At 52.0% G+C, this 22,870-nt stretch overlaps 35 non-coding genes across 35 annotated transcripts; 7 read left to right on the forward strand and 28 right to left on the reverse strand.

Moving 5' to 3' along the window:
- Positions 1 to 683: 683 nt before the first annotated feature.
- On the forward strand, positions 684 to 755 carry Trnag-ucc. The gene has a single exon. It is a non-coding gene; the product is annotated as a tRNA-Gly (tRNA).
- A 283-nt stretch (positions 756 to 1,038) lies between these two features.
- On the reverse strand, positions 1,039 to 1,120 carry Trnas-aga. The gene has a single exon. It is a non-coding gene; the product is annotated as a tRNA-Ser (tRNA).
- A 139-nt stretch (positions 1,121 to 1,259) lies between these two features.
- Trnak-uuu lies at positions 1,260 to 1,332 on the reverse strand. Its single transcript has one exon. It is a non-coding gene; the product is annotated as a tRNA-Lys (tRNA).
- A 295-nt stretch (positions 1,333 to 1,627) lies between these two features.
- Trnae-uuc lies at positions 1,628 to 1,699 on the reverse strand. The gene has a single exon. It is a non-coding gene; the product is annotated as a tRNA-Glu (tRNA).
- A 322-nt stretch (positions 1,700 to 2,021) lies between these two features.
- Trnam-cau lies at positions 2,022 to 2,094 on the reverse strand. Its single transcript has one exon. It is a non-coding gene; the product is annotated as a tRNA-Met (tRNA).
- An 813-nt stretch (positions 2,095 to 2,907) lies between these two features.
- On the forward strand, positions 2,908 to 2,979 carry Trnag-ucc. The gene has a single exon. It is a non-coding gene; the product is annotated as a tRNA-Gly (tRNA).
- Positions 2,980 to 3,258: 279 nt separating this feature from the next.
- Positions 3,259 to 3,340, reverse strand: Trnas-aga. Its single transcript has one exon. It is a non-coding gene; the product is annotated as a tRNA-Ser (tRNA).
- Positions 3,341 to 3,479: 139 nt separating this feature from the next.
- Trnak-uuu lies at positions 3,480 to 3,552 on the reverse strand. Its single transcript has one exon. It is a non-coding gene; the product is annotated as a tRNA-Lys (tRNA).
- A 295-nt stretch (positions 3,553 to 3,847) lies between these two features.
- Positions 3,848 to 3,919, reverse strand: Trnae-uuc. The gene has a single exon. It is a non-coding gene; the product is annotated as a tRNA-Glu (tRNA).
- Positions 3,920 to 4,241: 322 nt separating this feature from the next.
- On the reverse strand, positions 4,242 to 4,314 carry Trnam-cau. The gene has a single exon. It is a non-coding gene; the product is annotated as a tRNA-Met (tRNA).
- An 813-nt stretch (positions 4,315 to 5,127) lies between these two features.
- Trnag-ucc lies at positions 5,128 to 5,199 on the forward strand. The gene has a single exon. It is a non-coding gene; the product is annotated as a tRNA-Gly (tRNA).
- Positions 5,200 to 5,478: 279 nt separating this feature from the next.
- Positions 5,479 to 5,560, reverse strand: Trnas-aga. The gene has a single exon. It is a non-coding gene; the product is annotated as a tRNA-Ser (tRNA).
- A 139-nt stretch (positions 5,561 to 5,699) lies between these two features.
- Positions 5,700 to 5,772, reverse strand: Trnak-uuu. Its single transcript has one exon. It is a non-coding gene; the product is annotated as a tRNA-Lys (tRNA).
- Positions 5,773 to 6,067: 295 nt separating this feature from the next.
- Positions 6,068 to 6,139, reverse strand: Trnae-uuc. The gene has a single exon. It is a non-coding gene; the product is annotated as a tRNA-Glu (tRNA).
- Positions 6,140 to 6,461: 322 nt separating this feature from the next.
- Trnam-cau lies at positions 6,462 to 6,534 on the reverse strand. The gene has a single exon. It is a non-coding gene; the product is annotated as a tRNA-Met (tRNA).
- Positions 6,535 to 7,347: 813 nt separating this feature from the next.
- On the forward strand, positions 7,348 to 7,419 carry Trnag-ucc. Its single transcript has one exon. It is a non-coding gene; the product is annotated as a tRNA-Gly (tRNA).
- A 279-nt stretch (positions 7,420 to 7,698) lies between these two features.
- Trnas-aga lies at positions 7,699 to 7,780 on the reverse strand. Its single transcript has one exon. It is a non-coding gene; the product is annotated as a tRNA-Ser (tRNA).
- Positions 7,781 to 7,919: 139 nt separating this feature from the next.
- Positions 7,920 to 7,992, reverse strand: Trnak-uuu. The gene has a single exon. It is a non-coding gene; the product is annotated as a tRNA-Lys (tRNA).
- Positions 7,993 to 8,287: 295 nt separating this feature from the next.
- Trnae-uuc lies at positions 8,288 to 8,359 on the reverse strand. Its single transcript has one exon. It is a non-coding gene; the product is annotated as a tRNA-Glu (tRNA).
- Positions 8,360 to 8,681: 322 nt separating this feature from the next.
- Positions 8,682 to 8,754, reverse strand: Trnam-cau. Its single transcript has one exon. It is a non-coding gene; the product is annotated as a tRNA-Met (tRNA).
- An 813-nt stretch (positions 8,755 to 9,567) lies between these two features.
- Trnag-ucc lies at positions 9,568 to 9,639 on the forward strand. Its single transcript has one exon. It is a non-coding gene; the product is annotated as a tRNA-Gly (tRNA).
- Positions 9,640 to 9,918: 279 nt separating this feature from the next.
- Positions 9,919 to 10,000, reverse strand: Trnas-aga. The gene has a single exon. It is a non-coding gene; the product is annotated as a tRNA-Ser (tRNA).
- Positions 10,001 to 10,139: 139 nt separating this feature from the next.
- Trnak-uuu lies at positions 10,140 to 10,212 on the reverse strand. Its single transcript has one exon. It is a non-coding gene; the product is annotated as a tRNA-Lys (tRNA).
- Positions 10,213 to 10,507: 295 nt separating this feature from the next.
- Trnae-uuc lies at positions 10,508 to 10,579 on the reverse strand. The gene has a single exon. It is a non-coding gene; the product is annotated as a tRNA-Glu (tRNA).
- A 322-nt stretch (positions 10,580 to 10,901) lies between these two features.
- On the reverse strand, positions 10,902 to 10,974 carry Trnam-cau. The gene has a single exon. It is a non-coding gene; the product is annotated as a tRNA-Met (tRNA).
- Positions 10,975 to 11,787: 813 nt separating this feature from the next.
- Trnag-ucc lies at positions 11,788 to 11,859 on the forward strand. The gene has a single exon. It is a non-coding gene; the product is annotated as a tRNA-Gly (tRNA).
- Positions 11,860 to 12,138: 279 nt separating this feature from the next.
- Positions 12,139 to 12,220, reverse strand: Trnas-aga. The gene has a single exon. It is a non-coding gene; the product is annotated as a tRNA-Ser (tRNA).
- A 139-nt stretch (positions 12,221 to 12,359) lies between these two features.
- Trnak-uuu lies at positions 12,360 to 12,432 on the reverse strand. The gene has a single exon. It is a non-coding gene; the product is annotated as a tRNA-Lys (tRNA).
- A 295-nt stretch (positions 12,433 to 12,727) lies between these two features.
- On the reverse strand, positions 12,728 to 12,799 carry Trnae-uuc. The gene has a single exon. It is a non-coding gene; the product is annotated as a tRNA-Glu (tRNA).
- Positions 12,800 to 13,121: 322 nt separating this feature from the next.
- Positions 13,122 to 13,194, reverse strand: Trnam-cau. The gene has a single exon. It is a non-coding gene; the product is annotated as a tRNA-Met (tRNA).
- Positions 13,195 to 14,007: 813 nt separating this feature from the next.
- On the forward strand, positions 14,008 to 14,079 carry Trnag-ucc. The gene has a single exon. It is a non-coding gene; the product is annotated as a tRNA-Gly (tRNA).
- A 6,559-nt stretch (positions 14,080 to 20,638) lies between these two features.
- Positions 20,639 to 20,720, reverse strand: Trnas-cga. Its single transcript has one exon. It is a non-coding gene; the product is annotated as a tRNA-Ser (tRNA).
- Positions 20,721 to 20,858: 138 nt separating this feature from the next.
- On the reverse strand, positions 20,859 to 20,931 carry Trnak-uuu. The gene has a single exon. It is a non-coding gene; the product is annotated as a tRNA-Lys (tRNA).
- Positions 20,932 to 21,471: 540 nt separating this feature from the next.
- On the reverse strand, positions 21,472 to 21,544 carry Trnaf-gaa. The gene has a single exon. It is a non-coding gene; the product is annotated as a tRNA-Phe (tRNA).
- Positions 21,545 to 22,124: 580 nt separating this feature from the next.
- Trnas-uga lies at positions 22,125 to 22,206 on the reverse strand. Its single transcript has one exon. It is a non-coding gene; the product is annotated as a tRNA-Ser (tRNA).
- Between the last annotated feature and the right edge of the window lie 664 nt (positions 22,207 to 22,870).

Below are 22,870 nucleotides of genomic sequence, written 5' to 3' on the forward strand. Positions count from 1 at the left end.
GGCTTTTTCAACGGAAAGCAGCACTGCCTGAGGTTACAGTACATCGCCCTTGCGGCACCTGAACACAGCGGCCTGTAGGGCCAGGCTGACGCTAGAGTTCAGAAATAGCACGCGTCCGTCCAAGTACGGTCTCTTGCGAGCTGCGTGTTTGGTTCTTCTCACAGCGAATCCTGCTATACATTCCTGAGGCTGACGCAGCTCAAACGAGCAATCGGCGCGGCAACATTATAGCGAGAACAGCGAAACGATGCATCGGCCGGGAATCGAACCCGGGCCGCCCGAGTGGTAGGCGAACAACCTACCACTTTTTTAGTTGTTGTTCTCATTTTTTTAGTTGCATTTGTTGGGGGCGGTCGGCCGTGCTTCCCGAGCATATTCCAGAGTAGCTGTCTGCAGGGAAAGTGGGATTGCCACCCAACGACGCCGGATACAGCCGAAAAAAGTGCTACACACGCGGAGTCCCCCACTACACTGCCTTAAAGCGACCGCTCATCACTATCGTGTGAGTAACCTTGCGGCCGCGGCGACGAGTCTTGCCCAAAGACGCAGCGTGCGTGGAGGCGCTGCCCGAACGCGTGTGGATGCACCCTCCTACCTCGTAAAGCGCCTACAGCTACTATCACCGTGGGCCGCTGCCGGCGGCCGGGAAGCCGACACAGCGCGGCGTTACGAGCAGCGGCTGTGCGGTGGTGGTGTAATGGTGAGCATAGTTGCCTTCCAAGCAGTTGATCCGGGTTCGATTCCCGGCCACCGCAACGGGCGCAAATTTTTACGTATGAGTATGTGAGCCACGTGCTGTTACATTAACGTTTTCTTTCCGTCGTTGCTCCACTCCAGGCCATCCTGTAGTATGTCCCGACTTGTCCCGACTTTGCTCGGCTGACGCGAAAGCTGACGCTTGGAATTCGCCCTTATCAAGAGGACAGGCGATATAAACGGCTGTGAGAGGTGAGGTGTAGCGAAGTACCATAACGACAGGCAAACTGCGAAGTTTTGTGCTCCTTCTTCTTAAACAAAAAAAAAAAAAAAAAAAAGAGACGCAGTCGGTAGGACTCGAACCTACGCTCCCAGAGGGAATCTGATTTCTAGTCAGACGCCTTAACCACTCGGCCACGACTGCTCGCAGCCAAACGTGCCCTCGAATCGTGAAAAATCAAACCGTTCTGCGCAGAATGTTGACAGGAAACGAACTCCGTGCACTGATTACGGCAGGGCTACCAGCGCTACGAGACGAGCCATTACGGAAGCGTTAAAATCTTCGCCCGGACAGGGACTCGAACCCTGGACCCTTAGGTTAAAAGCCTAATGCTCTACCGACTGAGCTATCCGGGCTCACGCTTGCTATGGATGGAGCAGCTGCAGGCAATGTGAATAACTGGAACGCGTGTGTAGGCGTACTACGGTAATTGCTGGCTTCTGGCGCAACTGGCGACTTCACCGACTTGCCACTGACGCTGGTAGCAGCCCAACAGCGGACCAGTGCCTCTTCTCCCTTTATCCCGGTGCTGACAGTAATTGCATCTCGTGCCTGTTTCCCCGATTACGCTCGGTTGAAGCTCCGGAAGGGGGGCGACAAACGAGGGTTGGAGGGCCAAAACATGGAGGGTCGTGTGCGCAAAAACTTCCCTTCCGGTACCGGGAATCGAACCCGGGCCTCCTGGGTGAAAGCCAGGTATCCTAGCCACTAGACCACACCGGATTTGCTCGATAAACGTCAGATTTACTCCCTCTCCTCTCGCTTTTCGTGCTGAATCCGGACTTAGTGGTGTTCTCTGTTTGCGAGCATATTTGCGCTTGCAGACTGGCATGGCGCACAGCTCGAAACTGACAATTCATTGCAGTTTGCATCATATTTTACTCATAACAGGGGAGGAGAAAGGTCAAAGCTGTACCTTGCCATAGCTGGATGTAAACATTTTGACGCTGAGGCGTGGGCTCCTTGTGGATAACAAACGACAATTCAGTTCGTTCCCTAGCAACAGCAACGCCGTTAATTCAGCCATGATGTACAGCAAATTAAATGCCCCGGGTGAGGATCGAACTCACGACCTTAAGATTATGAAACTTACACGCTACCCACTGCGCTACCGAGGCACGTTTGCAAGCATCGTCCCAGGAAACTTGGTAAGTCTCGCATATTAGAGATAGACAGTTGGCGCTTTCTCAAGAATCTGTTGTGTTGCAACACGTGCTTTCCCGAATTGCTAGATTAAACTGCTGCCGCGGCTTTTTCAACGGAAAGCAGCACTGCCTGAGGTTACAGTACATCGCCCTTGCGGCACCTGAACACAGCGGCCTGTAGGGCCAGGCTGACGCTAGAGTTCAGAAATAGCACGCGTCCGTCCAAGTACGGTCTCTTGCGAGCTGCGTGTTTGGTTCTTCTCACAGCGAATCCTGCTATACATTCCTGAGGCTGACGCAGCTCAAACGAGCAATCGGCGCGGCAACATTATAGCGAGAACAGCGAAACGATGCATCGGCCGGGAATCGAACCCGGGCCGCCCGAGTGGTAGGCGAACAACCTACCACTTTTTTAGTTGTTGTTCTCATTTTTTTAGTTGCATTTGTTGGGGGCGGTCGGCCGTGCTTCCCGAGCATATTCCAGAGTAGCTGTCTGCAGGGAAAGTGGGATTGCCACCCAACGACGCCGGATACAGCCGAAAAAAGTGCTACACACGCGGAGTCCCCCACTACACTGCCTTAAAGCGACCGCTCATCACTATCGTGTGAGTAACCTTGCGGCCGCGGCGACGAGTCTTGCCCAAAGACGCAGCGTGCGTGGAGGCGCTGCCCGAACGCGTGTGGATGCACCCTCCTACCTCGTAAAGCGCCTACAGCTACTATCACCGTGGGCCGCTGCCGGCGGCCGGGAAGCCGACACAGCGCGGCGTTACGAGCAGCGGCTGTGCGGTGGTGGTGTAATGGTGAGCATAGTTGCCTTCCAAGCAGTTGATCCGGGTTCGATTCCCGGCCACCGCAACGGGCGCAAATTTTTACGTATGAGTATGTGAGCCACGTGCTGTTACATTAACGTTTTCTTTCCGTCGTTGCTCCACTCCAGGCCATCCTGTAGTATGTCCCGACTTGTCCCAACTTTGCTCGGCTGACGCGAAAGCTGACGCTTGGAATTCGCCCTTATCAAGAGGACAGGCGATATAAACGGCTGTGAGAGGTGAGGTGTAGCGAAGTACCATAACGACAGGCAAACTGCGAAGTTTTGTGCTCCTTCTTCTTAAACAAAAAAAAAAAAAAAAGAGACGCAGTCGGTAGGACTCGAACCTACGCTCCCAGAGGGAATCTGATTTCTAGTCAGACGCCTTAACCACTCGGCCACGACTGCTCGCAGCCAAACGTGCCCTCGAATCGTGAAAAATCAAACCGTTCTGCGCAGAATGTTGACAGGAAACGAACTCCGTGCACTGATTACGGCAGGGCTACCAGCGCTACGAGACGAGCCATTACGGAAGCGTTAAAATCTTCGCCCGGACAGGGACTCGAACCCTGGACCCTTAGGTTAAAAGCCTAATGCTCTACCGACTGAGCTGTCCGGGCTCACGCTTGCTGTGGATGGAGCAGCTGCAGGCAATGTGAATAACTGGAACGCGTGTGTAGGCGTACTACGGTAATTGCTGGCTTCTGGCGCAACTGGCGACTTCACCGACTTGCCACTGACGCTGGTAGCAGCCCAACAGCGGACCAGTGCCTCTTCTCCCTTTATCCCGGTGCTGACAGTAATTGCATCTCGTGCCTGTTTCCCCGATTACGCTCGGTTGAAGCTCCGGAAGGGGGGCGACAAACGAGGGTTGGAGGGCCAAAACATGGAGGGTCGTGTGCGCAAAAACTTCCCTTCCGGTACCGGGAATCGAACCCGGGCCTCCTGGGTGAAAGCCAGGTATCCTAGCCACTAGACCACACCGGATTTGCTCGATAAACGTCAGATTTACTCCCTCTCCTCTCGCTTTTCGTGCTGAATCCGGACTTAGTGGTGTTCTCTGTTTGCGAGCATATTTGCGCTTGCAGACTGGCATGGCGCACAGCTCGAAACTGACAATTCATTGCAGTTTGCATCATATTTTACTCATAACAGGGGAGGAGAAAGGTCAAAGCTGTACCTTGCCATAGCTGGATGTAAACATTTTGACGCTGAGGCGTGGGCTCCTTGTGGATAACAAACGACAATTCAGTTCGTTCCCTAGCAACAGCAACGCCGTTAATTCAGCCATGATGTACAGCAAATTAAATGCCCCGGGTGAGGATCGAACTCACGACCTTAAGATTATGAAACTTACACGCTACCCACTGCGCTACCGAGGCACGTTTGCAAGCATCGTCCCAGGAAACTTGGTAAGTCTCGCATATTAGAGATAGACAGTTGGCGCTTTCTCAAGAATCTGTTGTGTTGCAACACGTGCTTTCCCGAATTGCTAGATTAAACTGCTGCCGCGGCTTTTTCAACGGAAAGCAGCACTGCCTGAGGTTACAGTACATCGCCCTTGCGGCACCTGAACACAGCGGCCTGTAGGGCCAGGCTGACGCTAGAGTTCAGAAATAGCACGCGTCCGTCCAAGTACGGTCTCTTGCGAGCTGCGTGTTTGGTTCTTCTCACAGCGAATCCTGCTATACATTCCTGAGGCTGACGCAGCTCAAACGAGCAATCGGCGCGGCAACATTATAGCGAGAACAGCGAAACGATGCATCGGCCGGGAATCGAACCCGGGCCGCCCGAGTGGTAGGCGAACAACCTACCACTTTTTTAGTTGTTGTTCTCATTTTTTTAGTTGCATTTGTTGGGGGCGGTCGGCCGTGCTTCCCGAGCATATTCCAGAGTAGCTGTCTGCAGGGAAAGTGGGATTGCCACCCAACGACGCCGGATACAGCCGAAAAAAGTGCTACACACGCGGAGTCCCCCACTACACTGCCTTAAAGCGACCGCTCATCACTATCGTGTGAGTAACCTTGCGGCCGCGGCGACGAGTCTTGCCCAAAGACGCAGCGTGCGTGGAGGCGCTGCCCGAACGCGTGTGGATGCACCCTCCTACCTCGTAAAGCGCCTACAGCTACTATCACCGTGGGCCGCTGCCGGCGGCCGGGAAGCCGACACAGCGCGGCGTTACGAGCAGCGGCTGTGCGGTGGTGGTGTAATGGTGAGCATAGTTGCCTTCCAAGCAGTTGATCCGGGTTCGATTCCCGGCCACCGCAACGGGCGCAAATTTTTACGTATGAGTATGTGAGCCACGTGCTGTTACATTAACGTTTTCTTTCCGTCGTTGCTCCACTCCAGGCCATCCTGTAGTATGTCCCGACTTGTCCCGACTTTGCTCGGCTGACGCGAAAGCTGACGCTTGGAATTCGCCCTTATCAAGAGGACAGGCGATATAAACGGCTGTGAGAGGTGAGGTGTAGCGAAGTACCATAACGACAGGCAAACTGCGAAGTTTTGTGCTCCTTCTTCTTAAACAAAAAAAAAAAAAAAAGAGACGCAGTCGGTAGGACTCGAACCTACGCTCCCAGAGGGAATCTGATTTCTAGTCAGACGCCTTAACCACTCGGCCACGACTGCTCGCAGCCAAACGTGCCCTCGAATCGTGAAAAATCAAACCGTTCTGCGCAGAATGTTGACAGGAAACGAACTCCGTGCACTGATTACGGCAGGGCTACCAGCGCTACGAGACGAGCCATTACGGAAGCGTTAAAATCTTCGCCCGGACAGGGACTCGAACCCTGGACCCTTAGGTTAAAAGCCTAATGCTCTACCGACTGAGCTATCCGGGCTCACGCTTGCTGTGGATGGAGCAGCTGCAGGCAATGTGAATAACTGGAACGCGTGTGTAGGCGTACTACGGTAATTGCTGGCTTCTGGCGCAACTGGCGACTTCACCGACTTGCCACTGACGCTGGTAGCAGCCCAACAGCGGACCAGTGCCTCTTCTCCCTTTATCCCGGTGCTGACAGTAATTGCATCTCGTGCCTGTTTCCCCGATTACGCTCGGTTGAAGCTCCGGAAGGGGGGCGACAAACGAGGGTTGGAGGGCCAAAACATGGAGGGTCGTGTGCGCAAAAACTTCCCTTCCGGTACCGGGAATCGAACCCGGGCCTCCTGGGTGAAAGCCAGGTATCCTAGCCACTAGACCACACCGGATTTGCTCGATAAACGTCAGATTTACTCCCTCTCCTCTCGCTTTTCGTGCTGAATCCGGACTTAGTGGTGTTCTCTGTTTGCGAGCATATTTGCGCTTGCAGACTGGCATGGCGCACAGCTCGAAACTGACAATTCATTGCAGTTTGCATCATATTTTACTCATAACAGGGGAGGAGAAAGGTCAAAGCTGTACCTTGCCATAGCTGGATGTAAACATTTTGACGCTGAGGCGTGGGCTCCTTGTGGATAACAAACGACAATTCAGTTCGTTCCCTAGCAACAGCAACGCCGTTAATTCAGCCATGATGTACAGCAAATTAAATGCCCCGGGTGAGGATCGAACTCACGACCTTAAGATTATGAAACTTACACGCTACCCACTGCGCTACCGAGGCACGTTTGCAAGCATCGTCCCAGGAAACTTGGTAAGTCTCGCATATTAGAGATAGACAGTTGGCGCTTTCTCAAGAATCTGTTGTGTTGCAACACGTGCTTTCCCGAATTGCTAGATTAAACTGCTGCCGCGGCTTTTTCAACGGAAAGCAGCACTGCCTGAGGTTACAGTACATCGCCCTTGCGGCACCTGAACACAGCGGCCTGTAGGGCCAGGCTGACGCTAGAGTTCAGAAATAGCACGCGTCCGTCCAAGTACGGTCTCTTGCGAGCTGCGTGTTTGGTTCTTCTCACAGCGAATCCTGCTATACATTCCTGAGGCTGACGCAGCTCAAACGAGCAATCGGCGCGGCAACATTATAGCGAGAACAGCGAAACGATGCATCGGCCGGGAATCGAACCCGGGCCGCCCGAGTGGTAGGCGAACAACCTACCACTTTTTTAGTTGTTGTTCTCATTTTTTTAGTTGCATTTGTTGGGGGCGGTCGGCCGTGCTTCCCGAGCATATTCCAGAGTAGCTGTCTGCAGGGAAAGTGGGATTGCCACCCAACGACGCCGGATACAGCCGAAAAAAGTGCTACACACGCGGAGTCCCCCACTACACTGCCTTAAAGCGACCGCTCATCACTATCGTGTGAGTAACCTTGCGGCCGCGGCGACGAGTCTTGCCCAAAGACGCAGCGTGCGTGGAGGCGCTGCCCGAACGCGTGTGGATGCACCCTCCTACCTCGTAAAGCGCCTACAGCTACTATCACCGTGGGCCGCTGCCGGCGGCCGGGAAGCCGACACAGCGCGGCGTTACGAGCAGCGGCTGTGCGGTGGTGGTGTAATGGTGAGCATAGTTGCCTTCCAAGCAGTTGATCCGGGTTCGATTCCCGGCCACCGCAACGGGCGCAAATTTTTACGTATGAGTATGTGAGCCACGTGCTGTTACATTAACGTTTTCTTTCCGTCGTTGCTCCACTCCAGGCCATCCTGTAGTATGTCCCGACTTGTCCCGACTTTGCTCGGCTGACGCGAAAGCTGACGCTTGGAATTCGCCCTTATCAAGAGGACAGGCGATATAAACGGCTGTGAGAGGTGAGGTGTAGCGAAGTACCATAACGACAGGCAAACTGCGAAGTTTTGTGCTCCTTCTTCTTAAACAAAAAAAAAAAAAAAAGAGACGCAGTCGGTAGGACTCGAACCTACGCTCCCAGAGGGAATCTGATTTCTAGTCAGACGCCTTAACCACTCGGCCACGACTGCTCGCAGCCAAACGTGCCCTCGAATCGTGAAAAATCAAACCGTTCTGCGCAGAATGTTGACAGGAAACGAACTCCGTGCACTGATTACGGCAGGGCTACCAGCGCTACGAGACGAGCCATTACGGAAGCGTTAAAATCTTCGCCCGGACAGGGACTCGAACCCTGGACCCTTAGGTTAAAAGCCTAATGCTCTACCGACTGAGCTATCCGGGCTCACGCTTGCTGTGGATGGAGCAGCTGCAGGCAATGTGAATAACTGGAACGCGTGTGTAGGCGTACTACGGTAATTGCTGGCTTCTGGCGCAACTGGCGACTTCACCGACTTGCCACTGACGCTGGTAGCAGCCCAACAGCGGACCAGTGCCTCTTCTCCCTTTATCCCGGTGCTGACAGTAATTGCATCTCGTGCCTGTTTCCCCGATTACGCTCGGTTGAAGCTCCGGAAGGGGGGCGACAAACGAGGGTTGGAGGGCCAAAACATGGAGGGTCGTGTGCGCAAAAACTTCCCTTCCGGTACCGGGAATCGAACCCGGGCCTCCTGGGTGAAAGCCAGGTATCCTAGCCACTAGACCACACCGGATTTGCTCGATAAACGTCAGATTTACTCCCTCTCCTCTCGCTTTTCGTGCTGAATCCGGACTTAGTGGTGTTCTCTGTTTGCGAGCATATTTGCGCTTGCAGACTGGCATGGCGCACAGCTCGAAACTGACAATTCATTGCAGTTTGCATCATATTTTACTCATAACAGGGGAGGAGAAAGGTCAAAGCTGTACCTTGCCATAGCTGGATGTAAACATTTTGACGCTGAGGCGTGGGCTCCTTGTGGATAACAAACGACAATTCAGTTCGTTCCCTAGCAACAGCAACGCCGTTAATTCAGCCATGATGTACAGCAAATTAAATGCCCCGGGTGAGGATCGAACTCACGACCTTAAGATTATGAAACTTACACGCTACCCACTGCGCTACCGAGGCACGTTTGCAAGCATCGTCCCAGGAAACTTGGTAAGTCTCGCATATTAGAGATAGACAGTTGGCGCTTTCTCAAGAATCTGTTGTGTTGCAACACGTGCTTTCCCGAATTGCTAGATTAAACTGCTGCCGCGGCTTTTTCAACGGAAAGCAGCACTGCCTGAGGTTACAGTACATCGCCCTTGCGGCACCTGAACACAGCGGCCTGTAGGGCCAGGCTGACGCTAGAGTTCAGAAATAGCACGCGTCCGTCCAAGTACGGTCTCTTGCGAGCTGCGTGTTTGGTTCTTCTCACAGCGAATCCTGCTATACATTCCTGAGGCTGACGCAGCTCAAACGAGCAATCGGCGCGGCAACATTATAGCGAGAACAGCGAAACGATGCATCGGCCGGGAATCGAACCCGGGCCGCCCGAGTGGTAGGCGAACAACCTACCACTTTTTTAGTTGTTGTTCTCATTTTTTTAGTTGCATTTGTTGGGGGCGGTCGGCCGTGCTTCCCGAGCATATTCCAGAGTAGCTGTCTGCAGGGAAAGTGGGATTGCCACCCAACGACGCCGGATACAGCCGAAAAAAGTGCTACACACGCGGAGTCCCCCACTACACTGCCTTAAAGCGACCGCTCATCACTATCGTGTGAGTAACCTTGCGGCCGCGGCGACGAGTCTTGCCCAAAGACGCAGCGTGCGTGGAGGCGCTGCCCGAACGCGTGTGGATGCACCCTCCTACCTCGTAAAGCGCCTACAGCTACTATCACCGTGGGCCGCTGCCGGCGGCCGGGAAGCCGACACAGCGCGGCGTTACGAGCAGCGGCTGTGCGGTGGTGGTGTAATGGTGAGCATAGTTGCCTTCCAAGCAGTTGATCCGGGTTCGATTCCCGGCCACCGCAACGGGCGCAAATTTTTACGTATGAGTATGTGAGCCACGTGCTGTTACATTAACGTTTTCTTTCCGTCGTTGCTCCACTCCAGGCCATCCTGTAGTATGTCCCGACTTGTCCCGACTTTGCTCGGCTGACGCGAAAGCTGACGCTTGGAATTCGCCCTTATCAAGAGGACAGGCGATATAAACGGCTGTGAGAGGTGAGGTGTAGCGAAGTACCATAACGACAGGCAAACTGCGAAGTTTTGTGCTCCTTCTTCTTAAACAAAAAAAAAAAAAAAAGAGACGCAGTCGGTAGGACTCGAACCTACGCTCCCAGAGGGAATCTGATTTCTAGTCAGACGCCTTAACCACTCGGCCACGACTGCTCGCAGCCAAACGTGCCCTCGAATCGTGAAAAATCAAACCGTTCTGCGCAGAATGTTGACAGGAAACGAACTCCGTGCACTGATTACGGCAGGGCTACCAGCGCTACGAGACGAGCCATTACGGAAGCGTTAAAATCTTCGCCCGGACAGGGACTCGAACCCTGGACCCTTAGGTTAAAAGCCTAATGCTCTACCGACTGAGCTATCCGGGCTCACGCTTGCTGTGGATGGAGCAGCTGCAGGCAATGTGAATAACTGGAACGCGTGTGTAGGCGTACTACGGTAATTGCTGGCTTCTGGCGCAACTGGCGACTTCACCGACTTGCCACTGACGCTGGTAGCAGCCCAACAGCGGACCAGTGCCTCTTCTCCCTTTATCCCGGTGCTGACAGTAATTGCATCTCGTGCCTGTTTCCCCGATTACGCTCGGTTGAAGCTCCGGAAGGGGGGCGACAAACGAGGGTTGGAGGGCCAAAACATGGAGGGTCGTGTGCGCAAAAACTTCCCTTCCGGTACCGGGAATCGAACCCGGGCCTCCTGGGTGAAAGCCAGGTATCCTAGCCACTAGACCACACCGGATTTGCTCGATAAACGTCAGATTTACTCCCTCTCCTCTCGCTTTTCGTGCTGAATCCGGACTTAGTGGTGTTCTCTGTTTGCGAGCATATTTGCGCTTGCAGACTGGCATGGCGCACAGCTCGAAACTGACAATTCATTGCAGTTTGCATCATATTTTACTCATAACAGGGGAGGAGAAAGGTCAAAGCTGTACCTTGCCATAGCTGGATGTAAACATTTTGACGCTGAGGCGTGGGCTCCTTGTGGATAACAAACGACAATTCAGTTCGTTCCCTAGCAACAGCAACGCCGTTAATTCAGCCATGATGTACAGCAAATTAAATGCCCCGGGTGAGGATCGAACTCACGACCTTAAGATTATGAAACTTACACGCTACCCACTGCGCTACCGAGGCACGTTTGCAAGCATCGTCCCAGGAAACTTGGTAAGTCTCGCATATTAGAGATAGACAGTTGGCGCTTTCTCAAGAATCTGTTGTGTTGCAACACGTGCTTTCCCGAATTGCTAGATTAAACTGCTGCCGCGGCTTTTTCAACGGAAAGCAGCACTGCCTGAGGTTACAGTACATCGCCCTTGCGGCACCTGAACACAGCGGCCTGTAGGGCCAGGCTGACGCTAGAGTTCAGAAATAGCACGCGTCCGTCCAAGTACGGTCTCTTGCGAGCTGCGTGTTTGGTTCTTCTCACAGCGAATCCTGCTATACATTCCTGAGGCTGACGCAGCTCAAACGAGCAATCGGCGCGGCAACATTATAGCGAGAACAGCGAAACGATGCATCGGCCGGGAATCGAACCCGGGCCGCCCGAGTGGTAGGCGAACAACCTACCACTTTTTTAGTTGTTGTTCTCATTTTTTTAGTTGCATTTGTTGGGGGCGGTCGGCCGTGCTTCCCGAGCATATTCCAGAGTAGCTGTCTGCAGGGAAAGTGGGATTGCCACCCAACGACGCCGGATACAGCCGAAAAAAGTGCTACACACGCGGAGTCCCCCACTACACTGCCTTAAAGCGACCGCTCATCACTATCGTGTGAGTAACCTTGCGGCCGCGGCGACGAGTCTTGCCCAAAGACGCAGCGTGCGTGGAGGCGCTGCCCGAACGCGTGTGGATGCACCCTCCTACCTCGTAAAGCGCCTACAGCTACTATCACCGTGGGCCGCTGCCGGCGGCCGGGAAGCCGACACAGCGCGGCGTTACGAGCAGCGGCTGTGCGGTGGTGGTGTAATGGTGAGCATAGTTGCCTTCCAAGCAGTTGATCCGGGTTCGATTCCCGGCCACCGCAACGGGCGCAAATTTTTACGTATGAGTATGTGAGCCACGTGCTGTTACATTAACGTTTTCTTTCCGTCGTTGCTCCACTCCAGGCCATCCTGTAGTATGTCCCGACTTGTCCCGACTTTGCTCGGCTGACGCGAAAGCTGACGCTTGGAATTCGCCCTTATCAAGAGGACAGGCGATATAAACGGCTGTGAGAGGTGAGGTGTAGCGAAGTACCATAACGACAGGCAAACTGCGAAGTTTTGTGCTCCTTCTTCTTAAACAAAAAAAAAAAAAAAAGAGACGCAGTCGGTAGGACTCGAACCTACGCTCCCAGAGGGAATCTGATTTCTAGTCAGACGCCTTAACCACTCGGCCACGACTGCTCGCAGCCAAACGTGCCCTCGAATCGTGAAAAATCAAACCGTTCTGCGCAGAATGTTGACAGGAAACGAACTCCGTGCACTGATTACGGCAGGGCTACCAGCGCTACGAGACGAGCCATTACGGAAGCGTTAAAATCTTCGCCCGGACAGGGACTCGAACCCTGGACCCTTAGGTTAAAAGCCTAATGCTCTACCGACTGAGCTATCCGGGCTCACGCTTGCTGTGGATGGAGCAGCTGCAGGCAATGTGAATAACTGGAACGCGTGTGTAGGCGTACTACGGTAATTGCTGGCTTCTGGCGCAACTGGCGACTTCACCGACTTGCCACTGACGCTGGTAGCAGCCCAACAGCGGACCAGTGCCTCTTCTCCCTTTATCCCGGTGCTGACAGTAATTGCATCTCGTGCCTGTTTCCCCGATTACGCTCGGTTGAAGCTCCGGAAGGGGGGCGACAAACGAGGGTTGGAGGGCCAAAACATGGAGGGTCGTGTGCGCAAAAACTTCCCTTCCGGTACCGGGAATCGAACCCGGGCCTCCTGGGTGAAAGCCAGGTATCCTAGCCACTAGACCACACCGGATTTGCTCGATAAACGTCAGATTTACTCCCTCTCCTCTCGCTTTTCGTGCTGAATCCGGACTTAGTGGTGTTCTCTGTTTGCGAGCATATTTGCGCTTGCAGACTGGCATGGCGCACAGCTCGAAACTGACAATTCATTGCAGTTTGCATCATATTTTACTCATAACAGGGGAGGAGAAAGGTCAAAGCTGTACCTTGCCATAGCTGGATGTAAACATTTTGACGCTGAGGCGTGGGCTCCTTGTGGATAACAAACGACAATTCAGTTCGTTCCCTAGCAACAGCAACGCCGTTAATTCAGCCATGATGTACAGCAAATTAAATGCCCCGGGTGAGGATCGAACTCACGACCTTAAGATTATGAAACTTACACGCTACCCACTGCGCTACCGAGGCACGTTTGCAAGCATCGTCCCAGGAAACTTGGTAAGTCTCGCATATTAGAGATAGACAGTTGGCGCTTTCTCAAGAATCTGTTGTGTTGCAACACGTGCTTTCCCGAATTGCTAGATTAAACTGCTGCCGCGGCTTTTTCAACGGAAAGCAGCACTGCCTGAGGTTACAGTACATCGCCCTTGCGGCACCTGAACACAGCGGCCTGTAGGGCCAGGCTGACGCTAGAGTTCAGAAATAGCACGCGTCCGTCCAAGTACGGTCTCTTGCGAGCTGCGTGTTTGGTTCTTCTCACAGCGAATCCTGCTATACATTCCTGAGGCTGACGCAGCTCAAACGAGCAATCGGCGCGGCAACATTATAGCGAGAACAGCGAAACGATGCATCGGCCGGGAATCGAACCCGGGCCGCCCGAGTGGTAGGCGAACAACCTACCACTTTTTTAGTTGTTGTTCTCATTTTTTTAGTTGCATTTGTTGGGGGCGGTCGGCCGTGCTTCCCGAGCATATTCCAGAGTAGCTGTCTGCAGGGAAAGTGGGATTGCCACCCAACGACGCCGGATACAGCCGAAAAAAGTGCTACACACGCGGAGTCCCCCACTACACTGCCTTAAAGCGACCGCTCATCACTATCGTGTGAGTAACCTTGCGGCCGCGGCGACGAGTCTTGCCCAAAGACGCAGCGTGCGTGGAGGCGCTGCCCGAACGCGTGTGGATGCACCCTCCTACCTCGTAAAGCGCCTACAGCTACTATCACCGTGGGCCGCTGCCGGCGGCCGGGAAGCCGACACAGCGCGGCGTTACGAGCAGCGGCTGTGCGGTGGTGGTGTAATGGTGAGCATAGTTGCCTTCCAAGCAGTTGATCCGGGTTCGATTCCCGGCCACCGCAACGGGCGCAAATTTTTACGTATGAGTATGTGAGCCACGTGCTGTTACATTAACGTTTTCTTTCCGTCGTTGCTCCACTCCAGGCCATCCTGTAGTATGTCCCGACTTGTCCCGACTTTGCTCGGCTGACGCGAAAGCTGACGCTTGGAATTCGCCCTTATCAAGAGGACAGGCGATATAAACGGCTGTGAGAGGTGAGGTGTAGCGAAGTACCATAACGACAGGCAAACTGCGAAGATTTGTGCTCCTTCTTCTTAAACAAAAAAAAAAAAAAAAAAAAGAGACGCAGTCGGTAGGACTTTTTTTTTTTTTTTTTTGAGCAAACTCTATTTCTCCATAACGGGAAAAAAAAGAATGAAATGGCACATAATTTGGCAACTAAAAACAAAACACCTCTCGTGGAAAGGAATGTGAAAGGAGTGGAAGATATTGAATATGCTGTCTTCACGTAAGAAGCGAGCAAATTAGCAACATGGAATTTTAAAGCAAGCGATCCCCGTAGGAAACAAGAAAGCGAAATACATATTGAAAGAAAGGAAGACTAAACCCTCGAAGGGGAGTAAAAAGCACACTCGAAATAAAACGAAAGTGCGTTCCAATCGCAAAGAAAGGAAAAAGGAAATTCATGAAAACAGTCAAAGGAAAGGAAGAAAGAAAATAATGCTGTATTCCATTATTTGTCATTTCAATGTGGTTCTAGTTTGTTCTTCAGTTTTCTGTTTCTGAGTTCTTTCGTAACGTCAACACGCTATTACTTCTGTTCACATTGCAGGACCATGATCGACGTCGTCATTAAGAGTGGAAAACAGTCGGTGCCCGATTGAAGACTTTCCGAAATTGCTGTTCAATGGGGATTTGCAGAAAGCGCTGAAAGCATCTCTGATATGAGGCTGTCCTCCGGAGCGTTTCATGGCGCTCCCACAGATAAAACAAGTAGTCGACTGGATCAATTATATTCTTGGCAAATATAGCGTAGGTGGTATGCCCTAAAATCCACATTGTAGCATTTCGCTTAGATTGCGGAAAGGGTTTAATGTCGGGGATGACAGCCGTGAGCGGCGAAAAAGACCGCTTGTCAGTCCTGTTAATGAGTGCGAGCATGTCGCAGGAAATAGCCCACACATCTCGTGTGGTTTTGCAAAGAAACCGATGCTCAAGGGTACCCCTTTCGTCACAGTACTCGCACTTAGAGGACGGAATTAGGTGAATAGTCGCCAGTCGGTCGTTGGTGGTCACAGTGCGAGTGATGACCGTATACCACGTGCTTCGCACTTCCGCCGGTAACAACTTGTTGCTGACGTTTTGCCAAACAAGAACCCAGTTGTTGTGGGGACATTGACGGACTAAGTTATTCGGTGGTGACAAACCAATCATCTCACGATACAAAGAGGTGGAAGACCGCGTCCTGCGGTCGCGAGCTAGTGAAACATGATAACTGCGGGACAAGAAAAAATCTCTGAAGACAGCAAGCTTGTAAGGTATCCGCGAGACATCGATCGGTGCACTGTCAGAAAGGGGCTCATGGGCGCGGAAGAGGGCAGCCGTCGTACTGTGGGGGCTGTTCTCGACAATGGTGGCAATTCTGTTGACTAGCAGGGCAGAACATTTCTTTCTGACATCTACGAGACCTAGTCCTCCGCGAGACGGAGGCTGGGTACATGTGGCAAGTTTCACCTTGAAAATATGGCCACGCCACAGCAGCCAGTGTGCAGCTTGGCTGATCGTGCGTGCCAACGGAGGTGGGACGTTGAGCACTTGAGCCACATACCACGCTTTAGCCAAAATGTGAACATTGATCAACTCAACACGCTGTAGAAGATGTAATTTCCGGGTGGCGTGACGAACCATGAGACCCTTGACAGTTGTGGAAATACGGCGCCAGTTATGAGCGGCCATCTTTATGGGGCAAGCAAAGAATTGAATGCCGAGCAACATGTGGGAGGCAGCTATGGTGTACCACGAATCGGCAGCATAGTTGCGACAGGCACCTATTGGGAGTAGCACTGTTTTATGCGGGTTCAGTTCCGCACCGGTAGCCTGGGCAAAAAGACTGAACACAGGTTTAACTAAAGGGATGTCCTTTCCTTGTCGTATAAAGACGCCGACATCGTCGGCGTACGCAATGCACGACGCCCGTACACCCTCTACATCGATCCCACTGACAGTGCGCCCAATTCGGCGGAGGAGGGGGTCAAGAGCGATAACAAAGAGGGACATAGAGAGGGGACATCCTTGCCGCACAGACCGTGCAATCCTAAAGGGAGCCGAAAGGGTGCCATTTATCAGAATGCGAGAAGACGCTCTCGTTAGGACATTATCAAGAGCGGAGACAAAGTTCATATGAAAGCCGATGTGACCTAACAAGGCAAAGAGGTAATCGTGGTTAATCCTATCAAAAGCCTTCCGAAAGTCAATCGAGAGAATCGCCCCTGGAGTCCGTGTGGCAGCAGTGTGAGCCACGACGTCCCTATACGTGCTCACGGCGGCAAGGATACCCCTCCCTGTCACAGCGCACATCTGGAAAGGGCTAATGATTTTTCGCATCACAGTGTGCAGCCTGGTTGCGACGCATTTGCTGAAAAGCTTGTAGTCACTGTTCAACAGCGTGATAGGGCGGAAGTTTTCAACTTTGTCAGCCCCAGCGGTCTTAGGGAGAAGAATGACGATACCCTCTAGGAACTCTGCCGGACACGGAAGGCCACTCAACAATTCATTTGCGACCTTTGTGAGGATAGGTTCTAAGAGATCCCAGAACTCGAGGTAGAATTCTAAAGGAATTCCGTCAGGGCCTGGGGACTTGTTTCGAGCAGACGAACTGAGTGCATCGCTCATGTCCTCCGTCGTGATGGCGGAAAGGAGGGTGTCATTGTCCTCACGTGTAAGCAGGTTCCGCATTTCACCCATGAGGACATGTGCGGCCGCCCTATCGTGGTCGCTACGCTGGAACGCGGCACTAAAATGGGCAAAAATGTACGCACGAATGTCCCTCTCAGTGGTGAGTCGCTCCCCAGTCTCCAGTCTAAGACACCGAATAAATTTAGTAGCACCCCGTCTCCGCTCTCTTTCGATATGGTGAATAGTCGGTGACTCATCACACGTCCCTACACAGCGGCTTCTAAGTAAGGAGCCCTGAAAATCTTGGGCTTGCAATTTAAAAATTTGAGCTTTCACAGCCTTTAACTGAAGCAGAAATTGCTCATCAACAATATCTGGTAGAGAGACGGCATCTTTTAAAATCTGATAATAAAATTCAGTGGTTCTATGTTTCCACAGCGCAGCTTCGGCGCTAAAACACTTTAAAACAGCACGGATGGACGGTTTGGCCAGGTGAACCCACCAATTGACAACCGAGGCATAGTTAGCCAGCTTTTCGCCGCAGGAAGAGAGCGTATCGTGAATCTGCCGACGCAACGAGGGGGCACGGACATGGGTCACGTTAAACTTCCACACCCGAGATCGACGTAACTGGCGGAGTTGCGGCGCGCGAAGGTCACAAATGAAGGCGCAGTGATCGGAAAAACAAACAGGGGCAACGTCAGCACTGATTAGGTGATCTGCTATGCAGGTCGACACATAGAACCTATCAAGTCTACTAGCCCCATTTCGATAGAAATACGTAAAAACTTGCTGTTGAGGATAGAGAACACGCCACACATCTGCTAACTGGAAGCTTGCAATCAGACGATCAAGGTCAACGCACTTATGAGCCGTAGGAAACTGATCACTGTCCGCGACCACGCAATTAAAATCGCCCCCCAACACGACGGGCAGCGTCGGGCTACCAATCAAGGTGGGTACATCTTCAATGAAAAATCTCGCTCTCGCCCTCTTGAAACTAGTGCCAGACGGAGCGTAAATGTTAACTAGTTGCAGGCCTCCGATAACGCACGAGATCCCCCTGCCGGTCGGTAGTCGTTGGACGCGCGTGGGCTCTTCTGCAGACTTATATAAAATAGCGGTACCACACCGAGCTTCCGGGTCGACATTATAAATGGCGGAATACCCCGTTAAAACATCAAGGCACACAACGCTCACTTCCTGTAGAAAAATAAAATCAAACCGACAATGTTGGATAAAATTTGCCAAGACTTGCAATTTCTGAGGAGCCGCAATACAGTTGATATTTAACGTGGCTATTTGAACCATGTGGCTACAGGACGCATGGGTGTAGGGCACACAGATAAATTTTTTGAAAGGGAGTCACCGGCAAGTTGCAGGCGCACCGGAGACGGAAAGCAGGGTACCGTGGCAGTTACATGTCTTCATCGTCCGCCCAGGAGAGCGGCGTAGGATTGGTCGTGTCTCCGTCCGACAGACTGCCGCCGGTAGGGTCAGCCGACGCGGTTTTCCTGGACGCGCGAGTCTGCGAATTGCGCTGTTTACGAGATTCCGTGTCAGGACTAATCTTTTTCGAAGGGGGCGAAATTTCCCGGCCGCCGGTACCCTTTCCTAGCATACCCTTAAGTTTCCGACTTTGTTCTCGCACACGTTTTTCTCGTTGCGTGGCAAAGTCAGTATCCTGCAACTTGGTCTTTACGTTCCGTACGGAGGCAACAGAGTGCTGTTCTACATCCATAACCAAGTTCTCCGCGTGAGGCGGAGAAAGGTGCAAGGTATCCGCTGGAGCAGTAATGTTACTGGGGGATGGGTTGGAGTCCGCGACCTTGTCAGGAGTGGCAGTAAGTGCACAATCCCCAGCAGGGATGTCCGACACAACAGGCACTGAAGTAGCAACATCACATGGGGAGGACGTTTGACACTGTAGAACCGTTGAGGCAGGCGCGGTGTCGCAAACGGCGACAGTAATAGCACCTGATTCCGGAATGCTCTGAACACGTTCATTAACAAGTGAAGTCGCGGAAGTCGTCTCCTGCAACGGAGCAGAACGGTTGGTCGGACGACATTCAGTGCTAACGTCAGGGACATTGTCAACAACAGGCGTATGTGGAACAACAGTTACACTAGGAAGAATAGACACACCCGCAACAACCGGTTCACGAGCTAAAGAGTCAGCCGGTGGCGGAGAACCTCTAAGAAGGGCACCTGCGTAACTACCTGAGTTTTCTAGGGGCAACTGCACAGGGCGCCGACGGGGACAAGAATTCCGCATATGTTCAGTAGAATGACAGAGAGAACACGTTGGAGGTTGGCCGGTGTAGGAGACGAAAGCCCTATGGCCGCCTATGATAACGAAGGACGGAATGTGTTTCTTTAAGTCCATCCGCACAGTACGGACGCCATTATCACATTGATAAACATACGCGGACGACCAATAATCTTTAGTGACAGCAAAGATAGTCCCGTATAAACTTAATGCACGGCGAATTTCATCCAAGGGCACTTCAAAAGGCAGATGGAAAACCTTCACATTTCGTACACCATAACCGGCATGTAGAACCTGCACGTCACTAATAGTCCCATCAGCATGTTTAAACTTCCGAACCCCGCCATTGACGGCCACCAAACGCTCACATAGTTCACTATCAAGGAGTTTCAAGAACACGGAATTAACAATAAAATCTAAATGAACACCGTCAAGCAAAGCTGGGTCTATTTGCAATTCCGATCGGATCCAATGATGTATTTCAAAAGCCGTGGGACGCGGAAATTCGCGATCAAACAACAACTGAATAGTATTGGACCGGTTGTACGACACCATTTTCCACAATAAATCCTTGAAAAACTTACAAAAAGAGAAGAAACACGCTGGGTATAGACACCAGGCCGCTGCAAACCACGACGACCAACGATGTAAACACAGCTGCTAGCGGAGCTCGCGACGGGCACGTCCGCTCGCCGCAACCACTCGGCCACGACTGCCGGTGGCGGAAGCGACTCCCGACAACTGAAACCGCCATCTTTAGAAGCAATCTGGTGGCAGAAAACGGCGTGGCCTCACTCTTTCCTGTACAGTTTCCATTAGCCGTTACGAAAGTGTATTAATTTTCGCCCAGACAGGGACTTCAACACAGGTGTATTAATTTTCGCCCAGACAGGGACTTGAACCCAGGACCCTTTGGTTGAAAACCTAACGCTCTACCGACTCAGCTATGCGGACCCACGCACGAGCATTTTCGTACAGCTGCGTGGTGTGCGAGTGATTCGCATGTCGTAATTACTGGCTTACGGCTCCAATGGCGACTTCACCGACTTCCCACTGACGCACCGCTGACGCTAGTTTTCTGTCGTCTTAAAACGATGGACATACCTCCAAGCAGCTGCGAGATCTTAAGAAAAGAAACGCTGCACCACTGCTTTTGCCGCACTCGAGTGATTGAAATTGCGATTCTTAAAAAGAAAATGAGATGTTCGCTCTGTCCATCACTTTCGAGCACATCTGTGTACTCACGATCTCAGCGACGGCTTTCTGCAGTCCCAGCGTCAGTGTCAGTGTGAGGTGAACCGATAGCCAGAGTAAGCAGCGGTCGTCGCGAAAACTCAGTATTCTTAAAACGGAAATTTTCGTCTTGTTGAGAATGGCGTCACTGGTTTGCACCCGCATTCGCCCACACATGTCACATGTGTGCGAAAATGTTTGCTCCTCTTTACGCAAAATCGCACGCAGCCGGTAGGATTCGAACCTACGCTCCCAGAGGGAATCTGATTTCGAGTCAGACGCCTTAACCACTCGGCCACGACTGCCGTTAGCGCGGTGTTCTCCGGACACATACAACTGCTACCGTTTAAAGCACTGTGGTGTCAGAAAACGGCGTAGCTGCATTATTTTCTGTAGCGTCTCCACCGCTACCAGACGAATCGCTACCAAAGTATTAAAATTTCCGCCTGGACAGGGACTTGAAACCTGGGCCCTTAGGTTAAAAGCCTAATGCTCTACCGACTGAGCTATCCGGGCTCACACGAGGCTGCAAAACCTCCCACGACGCACAACTATACATTGACTCATGTCCTTTACTGTTGTGCAATCGCTGTATGGGGCCGTTAACAAATAAAACGTCGCCTAAATGCTGTCTACAAACTTATCGCGCTAAGCTCGTAACACACTATCGAAGACTGCTGGCACATGATGCAACAACAAATTGCACCAGTTGTTACGTCTCATACGTTGGAGCAGAGAATTTACGTGTTTTGTCGACACTCACTGGGCAATTGGAAAATTCACAAGCATTTCGAATGCAATGTTTCTCACGCTTTCGCTCATTTCACGGTTCCGTTGAAGACGTTCTTCACCACCTGACACAGAAAAAGGAATGCAGTCGGTAGGATATTTTTAATTCTTTTGCTTCTAGGGGAGTTAGTTGTCTAGTGAGTTCCTCTTATGGCATGCACTAGACAACCAGAACAGCTACAGGAGAGAGTCATTTTTGTTGTCAGCGGTAGTTGCATTATCACAAACGCAGAGTAATTCCATTGGCGTCGCATCAAAACGAATCCCTGCCGAAACCCGGGATCGAACCAGGGACCTTTAGATCTTCAGTCTAACGCTCTCCCAACTAAGCTATTTCGGCTGACGTTGAAGGTTGTCATTTGCATGTGTTCATTAACCTCTGCCTCGTTGCCAATTTCACAGTCACCTTCGTCTGATAAGTTACAGGGGCGCTGAAAGGCGAGCAGCCGATGCAGTGAAGTTACACACACATTTCTTCTTCTTCCGTCATCGTAACAAGCAAACATGTCGACTCGATTCGTGTAATATTGACTTCGCTGACGCTAGAAAACCCGTGCTATATCGATGCCAGGGGCAACTCGTGTGCGGAGAACGAGACACAAGAAGGAGTGAGTCTCTCCACTGTATGAGTGGCAGTATCTAGCAGATACACACGGTAAAACATTCGACTTGCGTTAGCTCACACGTCATCGTCTGCAAGCTAAAGTGGACACATCTGCACTGCCCAGTGAGGCGACACTTGTACTAACACCTGGTGGACGCCTGTGAGACGCGGAGATGAGCTGCGGCTTCTGGGCGCGACTGTAGCGCTGCGCCATGGATCAAATAGCACTGCACATTGCTGGTGACCCACGTGTTTAGTAGTGACGCAACTGCTAGGATGCAGCTGAACGTACGCCATTTGAGAGCGAGAAAATTTTCGCAGTAGGCAGGACTCGAACCTACGCTCCCAGAGGGAATCTGATTTCAAATCAGACGCCTTAACCACTCGGCCACGACTGCCGGTGGCGGAAGCGACTCCCGACAACTGAAACCGCCATCTTTAGAAGCAATCTGGTGGCAGAAAACGGCGTGGCCTCACTCTTTCCTGTACAGTTTCCATTAGCCGTTACGAAAGTGTATTAATTTTCGCCCAGACAGGGACTTGAACACAGGTGTATTAATTTTCGCCCAGACAGGGACTTGAACCCAGGACCCTTTGGTTGAAAACCTAACGCTCTACCGACTCAGCTATGCGGACCCACGCACGAGCATTTTCGTACAGCTGCGTGGTGTGCGAGTGATTCGCATGTCGTAATTACTGGCTTACGGCTCCAATGGCGACTTCACCGACTTCCCACTGACGCACCGCTGACGCTAGTTTTCTGTCGTCTTAAAACGATGGACATACCTCCAAGCAGCTGCGAGATCTTAAGAAAAGAAACGCTGCACCACTGCTTTTGCCGCACTCGAGTGATTGAAATTGCGATTCTTAAAAAGAAAATGAGATGTTCGCTGTGTCCATCACTTTCGAGCACATCTGTGTACTCACGATCTCAGCGACGGCTTTCTGCAGTCCCAGCGTCAGTGTCAGTGTGAGGTGAACCGATAGCCAGAGTAAGCAGCGGTCGTCGCGAAAACTCAGTATTCTTAAAACGGAAATTTTCGTCTTGTTGAGAATGGCGTC

Source organism: Schistocerca americana, unplaced genomic scaffold (assembly GCF_021461395.2).
Source record: "Schistocerca americana isolate TAMUIC-IGC-003095 unplaced genomic scaffold, iqSchAmer2.1 HiC_scaffold_479, whole genome shotgun sequence".
Taxonomy (NCBI): domain Eukaryota; kingdom Metazoa; phylum Arthropoda; class Insecta; order Orthoptera; family Acrididae; genus Schistocerca; species Schistocerca americana.